This window comes from Macaca nemestrina, chromosome 6 (assembly GCF_043159975.1).
Source record: "Macaca nemestrina isolate mMacNem1 chromosome 6, mMacNem.hap1, whole genome shotgun sequence".
Taxonomy (NCBI): Eukaryota; Metazoa; Chordata; class Mammalia; order Primates; family Cercopithecidae; genus Macaca; species Macaca nemestrina.
Window position 1 is genome coordinate 62,507,156 of NC_092130.1, and position 14,033 is coordinate 62,521,188.

Below are 14,033 nucleotides of genomic sequence, written 5' to 3' on the forward strand. Positions count from 1 at the left end.
TAGATACAAGATACAAAGTAAAAGTAACATTGTAATGCACTAGTTGTTCCTTAACTCTTATAATCTTTTCACTTTTCATTTATTTTCAATTTTCCTTCTGACTGTCATCAATTTGGATTAATTGTAATAATTTCTGTTCTCATTATTACCATTAGAAACACAATATGTTGTGTCAAAGTCAGTAATTTGTATTCTTTAGATTTGGCCAAGAGTCACGATCCTGGATTTAGAAAGCAGCATAACTGTTTTCAGATGGTACTCATGCCACAGTTTCCATGGCTTCCATATTTACTCCTTTGTCTTGATAAGAGTGGAAAATTGATTTTTATTATAGAGCTTAATAGATATAACATTGAGGTTACATGGAAAGTCAATTTATATAGAAACTAAGAGTTATTTAATCTCAGCCCTTTGACACATCATCGAGTAGGAAGAGGCCACAGATTATCCTGACTTGACTTCTTGGTATTTTCACTAGTCTTTGTTCCGTATCCTCCAGCTGATTATGGCATGCTCAGAAAGCACAATTTAAACATGACACTTTTCTATGTAAAAACCTTCAAGTCTCCCCATTTCCATTAGAAGAAAAATGGTCCATATTCTTTAGCACAAGTAAAGTCTCTTATGATCTGACCCTAAAGTACTCTTATTCCATTACTGTCAAATACACAACTTATTTGGAGGCCAGATTTTAATGTTGCTGTTACAAGAGCTTGCCTAGGATTTATTTATAAATCTATCTGACAAGCCCCTTCCTCCTTTCATGTTAAAATTCTCTTTAATTTTCCTAGCAAAGAACTGTTACTTCCTTCAAGGAAAGTCCAGTGATAATTTTTCCCTTCTCCTAATATCAGCAATATTTCATTTATAATGTTTATGTCATGCATTTATCTCACACATTGGATGGTATCTGTGAGAAACATTATACTCTGTTCTAAGTTATAAGTTCCTTGGAAACTTAACTTTGCTTTATCTGTTTCTATGGCTACTTCAATGCCAAATATAGTAATTATTTAATAACTGTTAAAGCATTATCCAGTTATCTAGGCTATAAAAAAGAAAAAACCCTGGGAGAGAAAGATAGCTACAATTACATCCCCAGAAAAGCAAATACCAATATCCATTATACAGGGGTAAGAAAAAAAAAAACAAGATTTTGTTCATTATGGTCTGTAGATTCATTCGGGCATGTGAACACAAATGCTTTTTCCAGCAGTGCATGATTAACCCAGAAGCCGGAGTGGCATCCTGGCAGCAAAGGCGTTTTGTTTTTTATGACCCACTTTTCAATCTTCTCATGCATGTTTCATTTTGTTCAACATTCTTATTAGCAAAGATCATCAATGCACGGGCTGCAGTTGGTTGAAGTTGAAGCCCATTCTATATTTTTTCCACCACTCTATCTTATTCAAAAATAATTAAGTGGAAGGGGCATCACTTATACCTTTGAGGTTACAGATGTTTCACTACTGTAACAAATGCTAAGGACAAAGATACAGAGGCTAGCACAGCAAGTCAATACTATTGCATCATATTGAAGGAAAATCTGGGGTTTCTTGGTAACAATGTGTATTATTTGCCTTTCACAATTTTTTTTTCATTTTTTTACCTCCACATGGTAAATTATTGATTTCTCAAAAGCATTTGAGACATTTGTAGTTAAAAAAATCATTTACAGTGGACCTTGGTGAGGGTGGCAAAAGGAAGCAGAACGTGTACCAGGAGATGAACAAACCCCATTTCTCTGTATTTAGCTAATCTGAACCCTTAGACTGTAAAATATAGGATTTTCCTTAGATTATTTCTAAAGTCTAGATTTAAACAAATTAAATTCTCTAATGATAATTTCTATATCTTTATCACAACACATTATTGCTCAACTGGGAAGAAATAAAAAAAATGATAGCTTCAGAAATGTCTACTAATTATAAGGGACTATTAAAAGAACTTTTTGTATATTAACTCGTGTAAACCTCACAACAACCCTATTAGGTAAGTTCATTATTAGTACATTTCACAGATTCAAAAACTGAAGTACAGTGTAATTTATCCAGGTTCACATTTGGGCAACGGCTAGGATACATCATGTGACTCCACAGTAAAAAGTGTCCTAAAGCTTTGCCACTGAAAGCGTGGCTGACAGTCTGGAAGCATCAGCATCAAAGGGGAGCTTGTTAGAAATGAAGCTTCTCTGGTTTACATATACCACAGTTTCTTTATCCACTCATTGGCTGATAGGCACCTACGTTGGTTCTATATCTTTGCAATTATGAATCGCACTGCTATAAACATGCATGTGCATGTCTTTTTCATATAAGGACTTCCTTTCCTTTGGGTAGATACTAGTAATTAGATTGCTGGATTCAATGGTAGTTCTACTTTTAGTTCTTTAAGGATTCTACATACTGTTTTCCATAGTGGTTGTACTAGTTTACATTCCCACTAGCAGTGTAGAAGTGTTCCCTTTTCACCACATCCCTGCCAACATCTATTGGTTTTTGACTATTTAATTATACTACTCAGCCATAAAAAGGAAAGAAATAGTGTCTTTTGCAGCAACTTGGATGGAGCCAGAGTCCATTGTTCCAAGTGAACTGAGAACTAAGTGGATTAAATTCCTAACTCAGGAATGGAAAACTAGACAGTGTATGTTCTCACTTATAAGTGGGAGTTAAGCTATGAGGACACAAAACCTTAAGAATGATATAGTGGACTTTGGGATTTTGAGGGGTGAGAATGATAGGGAGTGAGGGATAAAATAGTACATATTAGGTACAATGTACACTGCTTGGGTGATGGGTGCACCAAAATCTCAAAAATCACCACTAAAAAGTTTATACATTTAACGAAAAACCACTTGTACCTCAAAACTCATTGACATAGAAGTTAAAAAAATAATAATAAAGAAATAAAGATTCTAAGTCCCTGTCCCTTCAGACCTACTTTCCAAGTAATTCACAGATATATTAAAGTTTGAGAAGCCCTGGTCTAAAGCACCAAACTTCATTGCCTTGACCTTCCATATTTTACTGCCTTCTAACAAACGTTCAAAGAACATGCACCAGAAAAAAAGGCTTCGTGTTTTATAGTCACCTTGAAATTATGTGTTCCTGCAAATTCAAGATAACTCTCAATATTGCATTAAATAATGAAGACAAATAATGATGGAAGTAATTTCCTGACCCTACTCAGTGATAGTTGGAGAAAGTGATATTTTTCAGATTTGTTTTGATTAGAGCTATCTTCAGTAATTCAAATTAAAAATCAATATTGGAACAAATTCCCTCCATTTATTGATATGAGCTGGGATCAATGTTTTCTGCATGAATCAGCAAATAACATTTTTTTTATAAGATAGAATGCATTTTACACATAAGGTTTAATAAGGAAAAAAATCGGTTTTCTTCCTCATTCTTCTGAATTTGAATTAAAATATCACTTAAGTCTCTACTCAATGAAATATTGGGAATAAAATGCACATACCTAATCTACTACTATTAAACATCTACCAAAAACTTCATTTAGTATATTATCTAACTTCTTCAAAAACAGTGGTAAGTCTTGCAAAAATATAATAGTGTATTAAAGGGAATCATATTTTGATTATATGAGTTCATTTCTTGAAACATATTATTTTCAGTTACCAGTTAAGATAAACTTACCAATAGACCAGAAATATCTCCATATATATAAGGAGAACCATAAAATAGGTTTTTATTAAATTTCTTCTGAGAACTTAAAATCTGTATTCAGCATCTTTAAAAAGAGGATCATGGCCGGGCGCGGTGGCTCAAGCCTGTAATCCCAGCACTTTGGGAGGCCGAGACGGGCGGATCACGAGGTCAGGAGATCGAAACCATCCTGGCTAACACGGTGAAACCCCGTCTCTATTAAGAAATACAAAAAACTAGCCGGGCGAGGTGGCGGGCGCCTGTAGTCCCAGCTACTCGGGAGGCTGAGCCAGGAGAATGGCGTGAACCCGGGAGGCGGAGCTTGCAGTGAGCTGAGATCCGGCCACTGCACTCCAGCCTGGGCGACACAGCGAGACTCCGTCTCAAAAAAAAAAAAAAAAAAAAAAAAAAAAAAAAAAAAAAAAAAAAAAAAAAAAAAAAAAAAAAAAGAGGATCATATCAAGCAATAGAGACTCATCTCTAAAATAGCTGCTGTACAAAGCATTTAAATCAGGCTAATTCCCTCATAAGACAACATTTTAACATCTAAATATGTTTTGTAAAGATTGCTTTCTTTTTCTTTTTCTTTTTTTTTTTTTTTGAGACGGAATCTCGCTCTGCCACCCAGGCTGGAGTGCAGTGGCCGGATCTCAGCTCACTGCAAGCTCCGCCTCCCGGGTTCACGCCATTCTCCGGCCTCAGCCTCCCGAGTAGCTGGGACTACAGGCGCCCGCCACCTCGCCCGGCTAGTTTTTTGTATTTCTTAATAGAGACGGGGTTTCACCGTGTTAGCCAGGATGGTCTCGATCTCCTGACCTCGTGATCCGCCCGTCTCGGCCTCCCAAAGTGCTGGGATTACAGGCTTGAGCCACCGCGCCCGGCCAAGATTGCTTTCTAATTAAGGTAAATTTTATTGAAATTTTCCATTTAGTCTTTGCCATATATCCTAAAATAAACTTATTCATACTTTTAATGAATATATTTGTATCTGCTTGTATGTGATTGTCACTATGGATAATATTTATACTTACTGAGGCTGAAGCAGTAGGATCACTTGAGCCCAGGGGCTTGATGCTGCAGCGAGCTATGATCATGCCACTACACTCTAGGCTGGGTGAAAGAGTGAGACGTCATCTCTAAAAAACAAACAAACATGGCCAGGCACGGTGGCTCACACCTGTAATCCCAGCACTTTGGGAGGGCAAGGAAGGTGGATCGCCCTGAGGTCAGGAGTTCGAGACCAGCCTGACCAACATGGTGAAACCCCATCTCTACTAAATACAAAAAAATTAGCTGGGCGTAGTGGCGTATGCCTGTAATTCCAGCTACTTGGGAGGCTGAGGCAGGAGAATCACTTGAACCCAGGAGGCAGAGGTTACAGTAAGCCATGATTGTGCCACCGCACTCCAGCCTGGGCAACAAGAGTGAAACTCTGTCTCAAAATAATAATAATAATAATAAAATAAATATATAAAAACAAAATATATATATATTTATTATTAATCATGAAAAGTTTATACTGTTAATATTTTCCAAGGAAAATATGTCTAATGAACAACTTAGAGCTAGTATATTACTAAAAGTTGCTAATAGCCTTGTGTTAACTACTTTAACAAACCTGAATGATGTGGAAACTTATTTTGGAAGAAAGTTATTCAGAACACATAAAAGCAATATATTCAAGTATACAGAGGTCACAAGCCCAAGCATTATCTTTAAATATGTTTGATGTGTTTTACTCTTCTTGAATATTTCAGCATGGAAGCTGCACAAATGTATTGGGGGGAAAAAAGTCTAAGAACCTAAAACTAAAGTGCTCATAAGGTGAAAAAGAGAATTATATTATGCTTTAAAAGAAGAATGAACTTCAACTTCATGTTATTTTTCAAAGATATTCTTGACTGAACGAGCAGGGTGCTAATTGCCTGGTGCAGGTGAAAGAATATTGAGTGGTAAATCTTTAACCATTAACTTCTGTGGCTTTCCCCAGTATTTCTTACCAAAGTTCTCTCTTGAAAACTCCTTATCTGAAAACAATATTGGCAAAACTAAACCCCATCCTCTAAAGCATCTATGGATTTTTGAATAACTCCAGGTTTTAACATGGATAATTAATATAAATACATTTGAGATTAAGGAAAAACAGCTCAATTTCTAAAATCAGTTAAGGACATGAACAGGCAATTCACACACTCACACACACACACACACACACACACACACACACACACACACACACACATCCCCTTAGATATACCTTAAAATAACCAATACGATTTTGTAAGCATACCCTAAATTACTTATAACTAAGAAACTGCACCTTAAAAAATTGTAGTAACTTTTATTCAGTTTAGAAAATATTAGAAAGCCTACTATAGCTAGTGTTGGCAAGTATTGGTATAAATAAAAATATCAATTTTTTTGATGAGAGTGTAAATTGGTACTGTCTTTGTGAAAAAATATTTTAGTGTTATCAACTAAAATTAAATGCACATGTCCATTAATTCAGCAATTTTATTTCCATTAACGCACTCTACAAAAGATTGAAAACATATTTAACATTATATGTATAAATCAACAATGGCTGTTACTAATATTAAAAAGCTAGAATGAATGAGATAAATCTAAGGAAAATGATATATAAAAAAGTATTCAAGACATCACATTAAACAGAAAAGTCAATGTATATCAAATAGAATGATTTCACTGCTATTAAAATTATTATTAAGCTTTATATATGTATATCTATATATAGGTAGATAAAGATAGAAATAGATGCTCTTGACCCTGAACAACACAAGTTTGAACTGTGTGTGCCCATTTATCCTGGAATTTACTTCTGCCTCTGCCACCCTGAGACAGCAAGACCAATCCCTTGTCAGCGTACTCAATGTGAAGACGGTGAGGATGAAGACCTTCATGGTGATCCACCTCCACTTAATAAATAGTAAATATATTCTTTCTTATAATTTTCTCAGTAACATTTTCTTTCCTCTAGCTTAGTTTATTGTAAGAATACAACTTCTGATAAATATAACACATGAAATGTGTGTTAACAGACTGTTGATATAGGCTTGTGGGCAACAGTAGGGTATTCACAGTTATGTTTCTGGGGAGTCAAAAGTTATACACAGATTTTCAACTGCACGGGGAGGGGTATGTGTGTTTAGGTAACTCTAAATCCCATGTTTTTCAAAGGTGTCAACTGTACATACTTGATTGTTTATAAAGTTTATTGAAACAAACACAAAATGAATTTAAAAGTGCTTACATTAGAGAGTAGGACTGCTGGAGTCAGACAACAGAGGACTTTGTTTCTTGCTCTATACCACTCTATTGCTTGATTTTTTGAAATATCCATATGGGGTATAAGAAAAACATGATAGAATAGTGATAAATTTTACAAAATTTATGTGCACTCATAAACCCTTTCCCTACTTCCCTTATTAAAATCCTTTAATGATGCTGCAGTGCCATCAAGATAAAGACCTTGGAAATTAGTTTAAAAGAAGATGAATAATTCAATAGAAACTAAAGGGAATAAAGCACATGAACAGGCAGTTACTGAAATAAATACACAAATAGATAATAAATGCAAAAATAGTTTAAGTCACTCTATTACCCCCAAAACAAAGTTAAATTGAAGAACACAAGCATGCCTTGGCATGATCTTCAAGGCACGTTTTCACAGCCAGATGTGTCACCTCCATCATCATCACATCAAGGTTCATGCAGCCGGTTATTTGTCTTCCTTCACTACACATGGTGCATCTTTGAAGTCACAGACCACAGACCCTGGCACCTCTTTTAGATTCCTTGCACATAGCAGGACAGTTAATAAATTATTTTTGAATTAATGATTTTTTAAATAGATTGCATAAAATGAATGGCAAAAGGAAAGATGCTCTTTATTTTGGAGAATGTTATTGAGAGGAAAACAATTCATGATTATGTCAAATTCTGATGTATTTCATGTTTTAGGAAGCCAAAACTTATTGCTCCTTGTTCAGTATCCACAAATTCTCATGTTATATCTCTAATTAAATAATGGCATATAAAGAGTACCTTTCTTCCTCCATTATATTGTGAGGTACTTAATAGCTAGGTCTTACTTGTTTCTATATCCCCAATGTCTGGTAAGACAACCATCAAATAAGAGATATTTATTTATATTTGCTGATAATACAGAAGTTATTAGGAAATAGTTTTTAGGCAGCTAGAAAGGGTAAAAGTTCTTCATGGAATTTTCCTTTAGCAAAAAGCAGCCTCTAAACCATTTCTTCTCTAATAGAAAGCAGCCTGATAAGTTAGGCATAGATATGCAAACTAGAAGCTCTTATATGCAAATGCTGGCAGCTGTATATGGAAGCCAGGTACATTCAATACGTAACTGGTGTCTCCTGCCCTCTTTTTCTAGTCGCTACTTGTGCCAGGTGTCATGGCAGCCTCCAGATAAACCCACGTGTACAGGCCTCATGGCGACCAGCCAGGTGGAGGCTACATTCTTATAATAAAAGACCAGGGTGGGAGGGCCAGTCTTTTCGCTGGCTATGTAAATGACACACCTGGTGGATCCAATCCCCGAGCCCTATGTAAATCAATCACCTCCTCAAGCCCCTGTACAAAATTGATTGCCTTCCACCACAAAGAGGAGACCCTCCTTTGGGTGACCCACTTTCTCAATATGAGGAAGCCTTTTTTATCTCTCTTCTTTTTCTATTAAACTTTCTGCTTCTAAAACCCACTCCCGTGTGCATCAATGTCCAGAATTCTTTCTCGACTGAGACCAAGAACCAGGATATATACCCCAGACAACAGAGTCATTTCACTAAGTTGAACAGAATTATACAAAAGCCTCTCCTAAATTCAAAAAGGCCAACAAAAGTATTAATTGAACATTCATTCACCTCAGTGTTTCAATAGCATAGTAATTACTTTGGTTACTTTAAGGTATTATTCTTAAGATATGGCACTTAAGGTGTATTAATCATATATACAATCTGTGATATTTCATATAATAAAATTATTTTATGTAACTTAGAGAATAATTTTACTTTTTAATAACTAGAAGTTTATAGCTACTGAGTCCTTAATAACATGATATAGGTGAGAATCATTTGATTAAATTTTTAAGGTCATAAACTTCATATTTCATGTTGCTCTATGGAAGAGCAAGTATTTTTGACAATTCATTTCATAATTTGATTTTAACTAATGCATCAATCCAAAAAGTCTGTTAGTGAACCCAGCAATAATAGCAAGGATTCATGTAGCTATCATCAGTGGATTGGTATTTCTAAGCACTTGACACCTATTGATTTTTTGGGGTGTGGGGAGTCTCACTCTTGTCACCCAGGTTGGAATACAGTGGCACAATCTCAGCTCACTGCAACCCCTGCCTCCCCGTTCAAACGACTGTCCTCCGTCAGCCTCTTGTGTAGCTGGGACTACAGGCACATGCCAGCATACTGGCTGATTTTTTTTTTTTTTTTGTAGAGATGAGGTTTCACCACCTTGGCCAGGATGGTCTCGAACTCCTGACCTGAAGTGATAAAACTGCCTCAGCTTCTCAAAGTGCTGGGATTACAGGTGTGAGTCCTCATATCTAGCCCCTATTGACTTTTATCATCTCAATTTTATAAATGGGGAACTGAATCAAAAAGAGGTTCAATAAGTAGCTAAAGTTTACAGAGCTAGTAAATGGCAAAATCCAAATGTGAATCTAGGAACTTGGACTCTGGAGTCCATACTCTTAATCACTGCACAAGATTTTCTCCTTAAAAGCCTAGGTAGCAAAGAGTTCTTATAATGCCAGGAATATGTAGTATGTGGCATTATGCAGTGTTCCAAGTTGGCCACATTTAGACAGGTTGTCAGTGCATGCCACACACACACACACACACACACACACACACACACAGACAAACAGTATGTCAGGAGATGCATCAGTTTTGTTCCCCTTCCCCCACCATAGCATTGTCATCATATACCCACATAGGATTCTGCCGAATATTAAAATCAAGACAGAATGCTAGGTTAGAGAGTGTAATAAACATGCCCACTACTGCTTGCTGTTTGGTCATTGGCATCAATCACCCAGAAACTTGTTAGCAATGAAGAATATCAGGTCCAACCCCAAACCACCTGAATCAGAATTTATATGTAGACAAAATTCTCAGTGTTGGGACACAGTTCTCCATGGGTATCTCATACTTCTTCATGTCCTCTGAAAGAAGGCATTGACAGCTTTTGTTTTCAAGGATGTTTGTATAGCAAATGGTCTCAAAAGAAAGACGTGGAATCTCACTGAAAAGCAGACGACAGATTCGTTTGCTGACCAAGGTAATAAAAATAATGTTTCCCATTGGAGGAAAGGTAGAGAAGAGCTGTATGCAACTTTTTTTAAAGATTGGACTTTCCCATATTTGAAGTTCCTCAACAGTGATACAAACCCACTGCATATTCAGCATGTACTTGAGGAGTAAGGGGAAACAATGGTAACGTAAGCCTTATTCTGTCTTCTGTGTCATGAGTAATAGGTTCTCTCTGGACCACAAACTTCATGTGTTCTGCCAAAATACATGAAACTGTGGGAGGCTAACTTAGTTTGCAGGTAAGGGAAAATCTCAATCTCCATTCTTGTTGACAACTGGTGATTTGTATTCACATTAAAGTTTGAGAAGCCCTCAGGCTGCTTCATTTCAAATGAGCAAATAAATAAGCATGAGAGAGACGTATTTAAATGCAAACCTGTATAGGCACTGTTTTCAAAAAGAGCTCCACATGTTCGGACTTGCTGACACAAGGAGGAGGTAGTGATACAGTTGGATAGTCAGTTCTTCCAAAAGAAAAGTGTTTTTATGGGGAAAAAAAAAAAAAAAAAAGAAACCTACTACTTCAAGTTGTCCACCACAAGCATAAATCCACAACTTAAAAAAATATATATAAGTTCTTGGATTTGGGGTACTAGGTACATGGTCTGAAGTAAGAATTGTGCGTTAAGAACCATTCATGTCCAATATCCACTCCCTATTCACTGGAAGAAACATGATAGCCACATACACTTACCTGTGTACAACTTTTCATTAAGGAAAGATTTTGGATTGAAGAAAAGATGCGAAAGAAAAACATTTATTTTCAAAGCAAATTATTTAATTTTGCTTCAAAACACTACTGCCATGTTGTGGCTTGTCTGAAAGAATTCAGGTGTCAAAATGCAATGTGATAATGTACCCCAAGAATAATCATTTGATTAAGATGTTTTTATAAGTCTTATTCTCTTCTTCTACCATCATGTTTCAGCTTTATAATTACAAGTCCATTTGGAGTTTCATATCTGGTCTCTTAATTACAATAACTCTCATAAAAAATAGTTCTTAACTTGTTTCATTTTCTAGAGTTTATATGCTATATATATAGCACTGATATTGAGTATGACACAGAATTCAATATAAAATATTTGCTTTAAATTAAAAATATTACCTATTTTACACTTGTACTGTGGTTCGCAATTTTGGCTACATGTTCAAAATGCTTGGGAAGATTTAAAAAGCCTGATGATGCCCAGACCACACCCCAGATTAATTACCTCAGAATTTCCTGTGGTCCAAGCATCAGAACATTTTTTACTTTTCTCATTGATTCCAACATGCAGCTCAATGAAAACCACCACAGTAGAATGAAAACTACCACAGTTACAGAAACATAGTAGGATAGAAGGAACAAGTTCTAGTATCCAATAGTACAGTAGAAAATTTTAACAAAAACTTATTCTATCTCCAAAATAGCTAGAACAGAAGAATTGTGATATCTCCAACATAAAGAAAAGGTAAATGTCTGAAGCGATGGATACTGCAATTACCCTGATGTGATCATTACACATTGCATACATGCATCAAAATATCACAAATATGCCAACAATATGTACAACTAGGATTCATCTATAAGAATACTACATAAAACGTGATTGGGAATGAAAAATGCTTTTTCAAGAAGAGGCTGAAACTTAACACTACTAAAACTCATATGGACAGTCTGAAACACTGTATTTTAATGTTCAAGGCCGGCAGTGAGAGTTGTTTTAACAGAAATACAAACCAGGTGCATTTCAGTTATAAGAAACGAAGCCACCTGCTGCTACGCTCGCCAGTTCCCTTATCTGGGCCAAATAGTCCCTACCTGCTGAGTTAATTCTAAATTAGACCTCAAGATAGATTTTGTTGTTGTTGTTGTTCTGAGCAAGAAGAACCCAGACCAGGAGGTCGGGATGCTGTGTAACAACAGTGGTTGTGACCTCATGTTAGCTTTGAGCCTAAGTTCTGTGTCTAAGTTCTTCCCTCAAAAATAAGACTATGTAACTCCTCCTAGCAGTCTGTCTTATTCCTGTGGTTCTCCTAAACCTAAAATACTATCCATGGGCAGAAGCCTTCCTTCCCAAGGTCAACCCCATTGGCCTCGTGCTTGCCAGTTTCACCTCATAATGTTTACAAATGTATCACTTGTAACATTGCAATATAAGAATTTGTAACAAATTCACAAATTTTAAATCCAAGCACTCAAATATATTTAAATTGCAACTTCCTTTATTTATCTTTTCCTGTTCTGCTCCATTAGAAAATATTGAGATCTTAGTAAGTTTCAGGTGAATTCAGTTATTATTGATCGATTCAGTTTTTTTCTTCCTTACTTTTCACTAGGATGATATTTAGATTCCAGAGGCTTATACAATGACTGAATTGGGAAGAATATGGGGAGAGAGGTGAATTGTTCTGTCATACCATTTTAAAGGGTTATTGATAGGATCGAGATAAAGTATGTAAAACAATAGCATCTTTTCTAATGCATGATGGATGCTCTGTAAAGAGAAACATCGTTTTCTAAACTTAGTTAATTCTTATTTAGACAGAAATAAGAAAATTCTTTAAAGTTTTTCTTCCCATATTCCTGATTCCACACATAAATGGGTGGCTTCACCATCACTTTCCACCTTTCTAGATGTATTCAAAATAAATCTTTCCACACTCCTCCTTTCTCCTGAAAGGAGGGACTTCCCTGATAAAGAAGACTGGATGGAGCCTCACTTCCATTAGTGCACAATTTTGGACTAGACAGGGTGATTGAGTTGGAGGAGATTGCTGGGAGGAGGCTGGTCCCTTGAGTTTCTGTCTCATAACCTACTGCTTACCTTAGGAATCTCCATCAGGACTTTTATCTGTTCCCAACTCCTGCCTATGATGAAGTAGGTTCCCCAACTTGGAGGGAATTGCATCTTTCTGAGAAGATAAAATCAATTCCAGGTGGAATATGGTTCAATCTACTTTACTCAGTCCATCATTTATTTTCACCCTAAATACTCTACATCATTATGAGTTTTTATTATTGTTATTATAAATTTCACATGCTCATGATAATCCAAGTGGATTACCTACTGAAAAATTGGAAGGAAAAGCAGAAAGAGAAAAGAATATGATTGAGAAGCACTAAAAGCACTTAGCAGGAAAAAAAACATTTTTTTTCCTGCTAAAAATGCTGAGGGATGCCTCCTGCAAGAAGATGAAGTAAATTTTCTAATTCTCTGAAGTGTCAAAGTTCTAAGATAAGTCAGGCTGTTCCTGTCCAAAATTCCTGTAAGGGGAATTTATAGCCTGACTTGTTTACCCTGAGAACAGATTTCAGATAAACCCTTAGGAACAGAGACAAAAGAGAAGAAAGAAAATGGTGGTTAGAGAAATGGATATCAGAGGTTCACAGAAAGGGATGGAGCTGTTTGTGGGTGGTAGTCACAAAGTTTCCAGAGGGCCAGGGATGGGTCTGGGGCATTCAGCAAAGAGTCACATGCTCCAGAGACCAGAAAGGGAGTAATGTAGGCAACTCCACTTGGGATTAATGCAAATAAGTTAGAGAGACTAAATGCTACTCAGGAAAGACAGCATCGAGGGTACGGGGTATTGGCAAAGAGCGCTCTACTGGCAATCCAGAGACCTGAAACTTAGATTCAGCTTTGATTCACAAAATCTCTCTGTATGTAAATCTCTCTTCATCTTTAAAATATAAGGAGATAGACTCTATTTTTTAGAGATTTAAAAAAAAATTTCAATCTTTTCTTATAGAGTCAAGGTTTCCTTCTGTTGCCCAGGCTGGAGTGCACTGGCACAGTCATAACTCACTGCAGCCTTGGACTCCTGGGCTCAAGCGATCCTTCCACCTCAGCCTCCCAAAGAGCTGGGACTACAGGCATACACCACCACCACTCCTGGCTAACTTTCAAAACAACTTTTTAGAGACAATGTCTTGCTATGTTTCTCAGGCATTTTTTTCAGGTTTTTCTCCAGCTCTGGCATTCTACAATGCTCTGAATAGTTG

The 14,033-nt window shown here is 36.4% G+C and overlaps 1 pseudogene; it reads left to right on the plus strand.

Moving 5' to 3' along the window:
- The window catches only part of LOC105463194 (receptor-type tyrosine-protein phosphatase S-like), a 49,845-nt pseudogene that overhangs the window by 14,440 nt on the left and 21,372 nt on the right, over positions 1–14,033 (plus strand).